This window comes from Notolabrus celidotus, chromosome 6 (genome assembly GCF_009762535.1).
Source record: "Notolabrus celidotus isolate fNotCel1 chromosome 6, fNotCel1.pri, whole genome shotgun sequence".
Taxonomy (NCBI): Eukaryota; Metazoa; Chordata; class Actinopteri; order Labriformes; family Labridae; genus Notolabrus; species Notolabrus celidotus.
The window spans coordinates 14,276,800-14,285,812 of NC_048277.1; positions in this window are offsets into that span (position 1 = coordinate 14,276,800).

Below are 9,013 nucleotides of genomic sequence, written 5' to 3' on the forward strand. Positions count from 1 at the left end.
TCACTCACCAAGGCTTTTCCATCGCACAATCTGAGCCCTGTTTTATTTGGAGGACGTGATGGTCTCGCACTCTATTTTACTTTCACACAATCACTCTTTTATACCATCATGTGCAATCACACAAACACATGCAAATGGCACACACAAACACACACACACACACACACACACACACACACACACACACACACACACACACACACACACACACACACACACACATACACACATAGTGTTCTCAGACAGGGCGAATGAGTGATATTCCTGGTGTGGTTGAAGGGTGGAGTGGGAAACAGTGGACCAAACCTGGTTTAAAGTTAGAATCATGTTGCCATATGAAAATGATCTCATTTCTAATTTGAGGGAAACCCTGATGGATACGTTGGAACACAATACAGTGGCAGCAGGGCACCCCATCGTTCCTGTCATGCATGATAATAATCTCATAGCACTGAGTGATATGACTTTGCAAAGACTTGGCACACAGGATAACACATGATGTCAGCTCTTGATTTCATGACTCCTTGTTGGTGCCAGTGAGTCCACTAATCACATGACACTGATGGATCTAAGCAAGGATTTTATCAGAGGCTTGCAGGGCTATCAGAATACATACGTATGTCTCTATACGTACAGTAGGGTATGGCCGCCTCATGGCTGTTTTTACTCAAGCTATACAGTGAAGGAAGGAACATCTTTGTAATGGCTGTCATGGAATAAACCGGGAGTAATCAAGCAGATTTTTTGGCTCTATATCTCGTCGGTCTTGCCAGCGGTGCGGCTTTTGTGCTGGTAAATATTTGCTGTGAGTTGAGTAGCATGGCATCAGCACATCACAGGGACATTTTGTGTTTCCCAAACATTAAGCCGGTGACGTCAGGAGGCCCTAATGATGTTTAACAAGCCCACCCAGTCCAGCATCACCCCATAAACAACCCTGATATACCCTTAGTCCCCGTCCAACTCACTTTGGAGCACAATAGAACCCAACACCCACTTAACCTGGCCGTCCTCCATGTTACTTTAAGGTAACAAAAACAGACACCCGGCTCTGCGCAACCTTTCATAACCTCACTCTGATGCTTCCACCTCTGCTAGGTTACAGGCTAGGGTCTGTTCAGTGTTAGCCTACTGAGGGACCTGGCTCAGCTGTTTTGATGTGGGGAAACCCTGCTTGATAATTACAAAAGAAGGAAAACAACTCACTGGAAAACCCATAACATCACCATCCCCAAAAGTGAGAAAAAGAAAAGGTGGACACGCCTTCGAAAAGCAAGAAAAATCAAGAGGAGGTACACGGAAAAGTGACAGTAAAAAGTCATAATTTGTGAGTGATTAGCAACCGTTTCCAATTAGAGTAGGAGAGGACAGGAAAACCAGAGGAAGGGAGGGAGGGACAGGGTCGGTGGGGTTCATTTCCATCCAGAAAGCCTCAAACATACATACACACACACACACATACACACACACACACACACACACACACACACACACACATACACACACACACACACACACACACACACACACAAACTTGTGTGGAGCAGAATTTTCCAGCAGGAGCCCAATTTGTGTTTGGGCTCACTTACAATATTATATTGGTCCAGCATGACCTCAGCTCAGACTGAGGCTAAATGTCTGCGTCTATCTGTTTGTAGGTGGGATTTTGGGTTGTGTGTGTCCGTGCAAGCCTATGCCTATATGTGCATGCATGCAAAATGTGCATGCACGATATCTGTGTTTGCATGAGTGGCAGCGTGTGTGTGTGTGTGTCTGAGTCTGTGGGGCTGCCAGTGTGCCTGACAGGAGAGCAGAGGTCATGCTAAGGTTGGGATGAAGTCAGAATGTAATTATGCTTCAATGAACCAAAGGGGAAGTAATAAAGACCAGCTGCATGTTGTGTGACTCTTAAAGTTCCACTTAAAGCAAGCTGCACATTCTCTCTGCTCTCCTGCGCTGTGCTGAGAAGCAGAATACAGGGTAAGTTAATGCTCCTGCCTTGAAAAAAGGATTCAAGGAGAGTTTAGAAAAATACACACGTGCACAGTCTCGCCCTCTCTCACTCTTTCTCTCTCTCTCTCTCTTTCTCTCTCTCTTTCACACATGCACACACATACACACACACTGACATTATTAAAAACCACAGCGTCAGCAGCAAATAAAGAGATAATAAAAATGGGCAAAATATTTCCTCTCACTTTCTAATGGGGCGGGGTTGCCAAGGTGACCTGGCTTGCAGCCACAGACAGAGATGGTCACTGAGTGCATATATGGGAGGAAAAGGGGGGTTAAGAAGGAAAAGAGGGCGACACACCAGGTGGTTTCACTCGGGTGATCCAGTCTCGACTGCCTGTGTCAAAAAAAGAAGGAGGGAAAGAAAAAAAACATCGACAGGCCCGTCAAAAACAAGAGGGAAAAAAGGGAGAACTTTATCTTCCCCTGAATGAGCCTCCCTCTTTTCTCTCTCCCTCTCATGATTTGTCCTTCTCTTTTCTCCCCCTCTGTTTCACTGATATTCTTTTCATTCCCTTTCCTTTTTGTGTCCTTTTTCATTTTCCTCTCTTTCTCATCATCCTCTCCCCATCTGTCTCACTCAGACATGTTTTCTAGGGCCTGCCATCCATAGATACCGTATCCACCAACAGTAGCTCGCCAGTTCCCAGCCCAGAGACCCAAGAGAAGGATGAGGAGCTTGAGGGTAGGGCCTCCAGGGGAAAGCCTGCAGGGTACGGGGTGATACGGGTGAGTTGGAGGGGAGGTTATGAGTCCTCCTACCTGATAACAACAGGGGCTAGATGACGGGGGAAACACACTAGCCATGTCAAGGGGAGGAATAGAGACAAAGACAAATGGGTCAGGACTGTGAGTTTAAGGATACAGGTGGCAATAGTATTAAAACACAATCATATAGGATTTTTGTTGTAATTAAAGGGACTTCATAACACAATTACACTAATAGGAAAAAAGAGAAAAAGTTAAATATATTTGAAAAAAACAGCGGTGTGTGTGTGTGTGTGTGTGTGTGTGTGTGTGTGTGTGTGTGTGTGTGTGTGTGTGTGTGCGTGTGTGTGCGTGTGTGTGCGTGTGTGTGCGTGTGTGTGTGTGTGTGATGTGTGTGTGTGGGTGTGTGTGGGTGTGTGTGGGTGTGTGTGTGGTCAAAGTTAACTCATTAATAGCACATTACCCAAATTCTGGGTCTTTTGAACAGCAAGTTCAGCTTCAAAGCTCTGCCACATGATTCTCTCGACAAGACCAAAGTTATTTGTATTAACTTGATCTAAATTAAGTTACCACCAGAGTACATCGAGTCTTAAATACCACTCAATGGCCAAACACAGAGCCCTCCTCCCCTACCGCCAAAGGCAGGCCACTCTGGATACATCTCTATAAGCATCAAACTTTCAACAGCGACAGCCACAGGGGTGGCTATCACTCATAGGTAGATTAACATTGTGGAGTACAAGGGTCTGTTTGGAGTACTTTGCATTGCATCCAATGACTGCACATTTGAAATGCCTCCTAGAGCCAAAATATATATACTTTGAGATACTGCCATATATCACGATTTAGTGAATGTATTAGATAGATAGATAGATAGATAGATAGATAGATAGATAGATAGATAGATAGATAGATAGATAGATAGATAGATAGATAGATAGATAGATAGATAGATAGATAGATAGATAGATAGATAGATAGATAGATAGATAGATAGAAAGTTGTTAAGTTATAATGAAACAAGTTAAAGTAAAAATGTAGTGTATTGAAGTGGTACGTTTTTAAGAAATGTTATTTTCATGTTATAAAATGTCATAAAAAACGGTTGAAAAAAGGCGAACAGGCTCTAATTATTCCTACACATATAAAAACCCTTTAAAAAAATAAAGACCTGCTTCTATACTCATGCTTACATTGTTGTGGGATATATTCTCCTAATGCGTGGCTTATGAGGTCCCATGAAAGTATTTATGAGTTAAAGGGGAGTTGTATGCAGGAGAGCGAGAGGTACAGCTTGGCTCTTACAGCTCAGCCTGCTGCTGGGAAAAAGAAAAAAACTCCTGAATACCATGAGCTTCAAGGGAAAACAAGCAGTTCTTTATCAGGAAAAGAACAAGTCACTACGTCCTAATGTGGCAACTAGACACTGCAGTCAGAAGGCAACTACGCGAACAGATACATAGCAGTCATCAGTCATCCCCGAAAACATGTGGTTCCTGTAAAAACAACCCCGCTCCCCCCTGAATGAACCCCTGCCACTATCCAGTCACACTGCCCACTCGGCAGGGAGCGAGGGATGTGTTTTTTCCTGAGGGTGTCCCCCATGAGTATGATGTATGCCTGAGTAAGAGGTTGTGTCTGAGTGTGTGTACTAGTAAGACAGAGACTGTTCATTATGTTGGTGTCAAGGACCACAACTCTGCGACTGGTATTGATTTGGGATGTGACTCTGTGAGTGAGCACTTCTGGTGTTGTTCCAGACTATTAAAAGGAAAAGTCTAAACATTTACATTATGGTTAAGATTGTTTCTTTGCTTTTCCTTTTGTTCTAGATCTTTTATGAAAACACAGATGACTGGAAATGAGAGGCCATCAGACCCACCAGGATGATAACTCAGTAAACATTTATGGTATTGTCTTTCAGTTGATGCTTTTATAAAAAAAGTGGATCTCTCAGTGATTGTAACAGAAGGAAATAACTTCAGCCTGCTCACTCAAAGTTTTTCAAGTAATCAGCCTCACTTTGTGCTTCTCGTGTAATAACACAGCATGTTGGGGTTACAGAGTTTAGCATCTGGGCATGTTTTTAAAAGGGTATTAAAACATTAAGTGCTTTTCAGAAGATGTCATCAGAACACTTTGAGCTCTTTTAATTTTTCAGATAAGTGCCCCTCTAGGTGCTTTGTTTGGAGCAAAGGTTGGCTGTGAAAAGGGGAAGTGATTGCCTGACAAAGGTTCACTGTACTAAGCTTAAGTTCACATAAACATTTTTTCATTGATCTAAAGTGATTTACCTATACAGTCTATGGTGTCAACAAGCAGAGACAAAATGTGCCGGAATTCTGTTCCACGGATTGATTTGACATGACGTGTGATCAGTTTGCCTCTGGTTTTGATCATGTTAGTGTAAGTTAATAACCGTTGTCCAGGGGTTGTCTAGGGATTGTTAAGGGTTTTGACCAATCAGAATCAAGCATCTTACACAGCTGGAAGATCAGTAACAGAGGCAGGTAATAATCAGTGGTGGACAAAGTACACAGCTTCATTACTTAAGTCAAAGTATAGATCCTCCAGGTCAAATATTACTCCAATACAAGTGAAAGTTGCTCTGTCGAATTATTACTTGAGATAAAGTACTGAAGTACTTGCTTTTAAAAATACTTAAGTATTCAAAGTACTTTTTTAAAAACTCTCAAAACTTTGTATTTTCACAAAGCATGAGTGCAGTCAAAAATACATAGGAGTACATTCGCTTACATCATGTTTTTTAAGAAACCATTACTTAAAATCTCTAATAACTATACCATGGAATAAAAACAGCAACTAAGTTACTCCAAGCACAGACAACTTAGTTTGAAATGTTCATCTGGAAAGAAACAAATGTTATGTAGCTCGACACGCTTTCTCAGGTTGGACAGAGAATGTTTGTATGTTTGGGCAGAGTGGGAAACAGGGAGAACATTTCAAACAATACGTATCGTTCTTCATTTCAAAAACCTCTAACACGGGCTGAAGTTATGACCATGGGTGCTCAGGTGGAGAATTATAGCCATCATTACCACCTCTAACTTAACTGCCTGATCTGAGTGAAATCTGCTCTGTGTTTGCTCCATTCAACCGTGGAGATGCACGATATACAGGTATGGCTTAACCACTGGGACAAACAGAACTACACAAACACATTTTACTGTCTTAGGGATCAGATTTCAGAAAAGAGAAGGAAATTCATGAACTGACTTCAAAGCAAAAGTACTGAGTAATTAGAGCACTGATAGAAATGTAGTGGAGTAAAAAGTACAATAATTGTCTTCTGAATGTAATGGAGTAAAAGTAATAAGTTTCCCAAATAATAATACTCAAGTAAAGTACAGATACTCAAAAAATGTACTTAAGTACTGTACTCAAGTACATTTACTCTGTTACTGTCCACCACTGGTAATAATGTGTGTAATAGATCATTTAAGCATGTGTGTCCAGCATAGATGTGTTGTTTCTTACCGTGAATGCGGCTTCCTTTCAATAGTTTGCTCGGTAGCTGTATTGAGCTGATACTCTCACGAGCTACAGCAAGTACTCCCACTAACGACACAATGATGGTGCGAGTTAATGCTAGCATACATTTGTACTAGGCTATCACAGTAGTTGAGTCATTTGATAAGCGTACTCTAATTTAGAAGTGAATGCTAACATTAGCTAAACTTAACTATGCCTGAATCTCCGCAGTGCCAGGTGCTGTGGATTTTTTTGTCCGGTAGTCGTTTGTTGCTCGGTGCTCAGTTCAATTCCAACACAAAGAAGGGCTGAACAAGAGATGACTTCATTGTTTGTTGCTTGAGTGATCTAGTGGTAGCTGTGAGCTTCTTCCTAAACACACAGAGCCCTGGGAAGGTTGTTTTATTTATTGTCTTCAGTCTGCCAGGAAAGGGCTGTTTCATAAATTTAACTTTATACTTAATACTGTTACATTACACATTAGATACAGATATACACATTAGATACAGACAGAATCTTAATACTGCTCCTAATATTCATTATAATAATGATGCCAGTCATCGCATTAGAAACATTATCAAGTTGAAGCAGTTGTACCAGACTTATTCAAAAATGACACTTTAGAATTTGAGTTCAGAGAATCTGAAGAGAGGAAAATATGACTGGAGGTAACATTTTGACATAATAGTTCCAAAAAGAATCTTTAAAAAGTAGAATAAAAGTGTTGCTATTTTTTGGCCCTCAATCACATTGCTGTCTGTGAGCTTTTAGAAAACAATTCCTCCACCATCAACATTTCAAAGATGAATTTATGGCCCTGTGACCTAAAAATAACAGTATAGCAGTGGTATAAAGTTTCTGAAAAACTGAATTAAACAAAAGAATGTTTTGTTAAACTAAACCAATGCTTTACTACTGCAGATTCCAATCTTTCCCTCAGATAAACAACCTAAGACATTTTTGTGTCTGAGCTGTGAAAAACTTTGACCTCAGCTTTATCACATAATAAACAAAATAAAAATAATTTCTGACCAGTCATTTGTACGGCAGTGTCTTTTGAGGACACACAAATGTGCCATATGAGTAACGGGACAAGTAACATATTTTGTTGCAAGCTGTGTAAAAGTAATGAATGGAGATACTTTTAATTCAGCAGCTGAAGTATTTTTTTCCCATCCAGATGGTGAGAGGAGTTTTTGAAGATTGTGGAAATTCTTTTAGCCCGGCTTTATTGTTTTTCAAGGTTCACCTGGTATTTTAAACAGGAATGTAATGGTAATAAATAAAAAGCACAAACTGGGGCAAAACCTCAGTCTGAGCAGAGAGACAGTTAAACTGTATTATCTGGAAAAAAGACATACATACACATATACATATGGTGCTTTAGATAAACACATATAGAGTGGCAGATCTTGATTAAACTCAGATGAATCATGATAACACGGACTGCACTTTTGAAAAAGGTTAGTGTAGTTTTAAAAACATCTTGTACAAACCTTTAACAACCTCGGCTCATTAGTCAATCAAAGCCAACAGAAATTCTCTGTTTTACTAAAGTGTTTATTTTGTCATCTATTTGTTGGGTGGATGGACTGAGGGCCTTGTAGTCAAAGTATAGGACAAAGTATGCAAATTCCCTGTAACTGTAAGGATTAGCTGCTTATTCAGAAACAGTGAAAGTACAGATAACACAAAAAGGTAAAGCAAATACAACCAGAGAAATGTATTGCCAATAAAAGAACGTATAAACAAATGTCAAAAACACCCACATACAAACAATTAAGGCTAGATACAATGAAACATTACAGCAAAATGCTCCAGGAGAGATTTTTGTCAGAACTTGGATTCAGTAAAAGTGTTTTTATTGATACAAAGTACAAAAGAGAGATTTCGAAAAGGGGAAGACCAACTCGACCTGAGACTAAAAGGGCAGCTTGACAACAGTAAAGAAGGTGGTGTCCTGCCTGTTTTGGCTCCTGGCGCCCTCTTAGTAAGCCCGCTGCTCAGGTTTTAAGAGACAGGCAAAACACTGATGACTGCCATTGCTCTCACTGTTCTCCCATCCCAACCATGTCTTAGGCTGTTTCCGAAATCGCCTACTATACTAGCAGTACGTACTGATATGTCCAAAATTCAGTATGTAGTAAGTAGTATGTGAACAAGAGCAAAATCTGCAGTATGCCAAAACTCCCCGGATGTCTACTGATTCGGGAAAATATCTCAGTGTGCATCGGACCAGTCTTCCTCGCGTACTGTTTCCCATAATGCACAGCGCTCGTTCTGCTTTTTCTTTTTCCTCATTTTTTGACAGGAGGAAATCTGTTTTTGGGTGCTGTGAAAGTTATCAAATTACATATAAACCACTTCCTAACTTTTTAAATCATAAATGGATGCTAAATAAGCTTTTTATTTATCGGCTTCGCCGTTGTTTACTTCCGCTTTCCGAAACCGGAAATCCAGCGAAGTCTGGCTCAGCATGCTGCATGAAAGATCGGACAGAACAGTCATACTACATACTAAATTCAAATGCAGTATGTAGTAGGCAATACCTACTGCCTACTACATTAGTAAGTAGTATGTAGCAGGCCGTTTCGGAAACAGCCTTACTCATCCCTGGTCCTAGAGTCCTGCAGCCTTATGCACCAGCTGTGCATGAGTTGTGTCCTAAGTTAGGGTGTAAAGTCCACACTGAACCAAACATTGAAACTAGTTAGTTTGTAACTTAAGTTGATTGGTTGCACCACAGAGACGTAAGGTTCATCTTAACTAGCAGACAGTAAAGTCCAAACTAACCAAAACA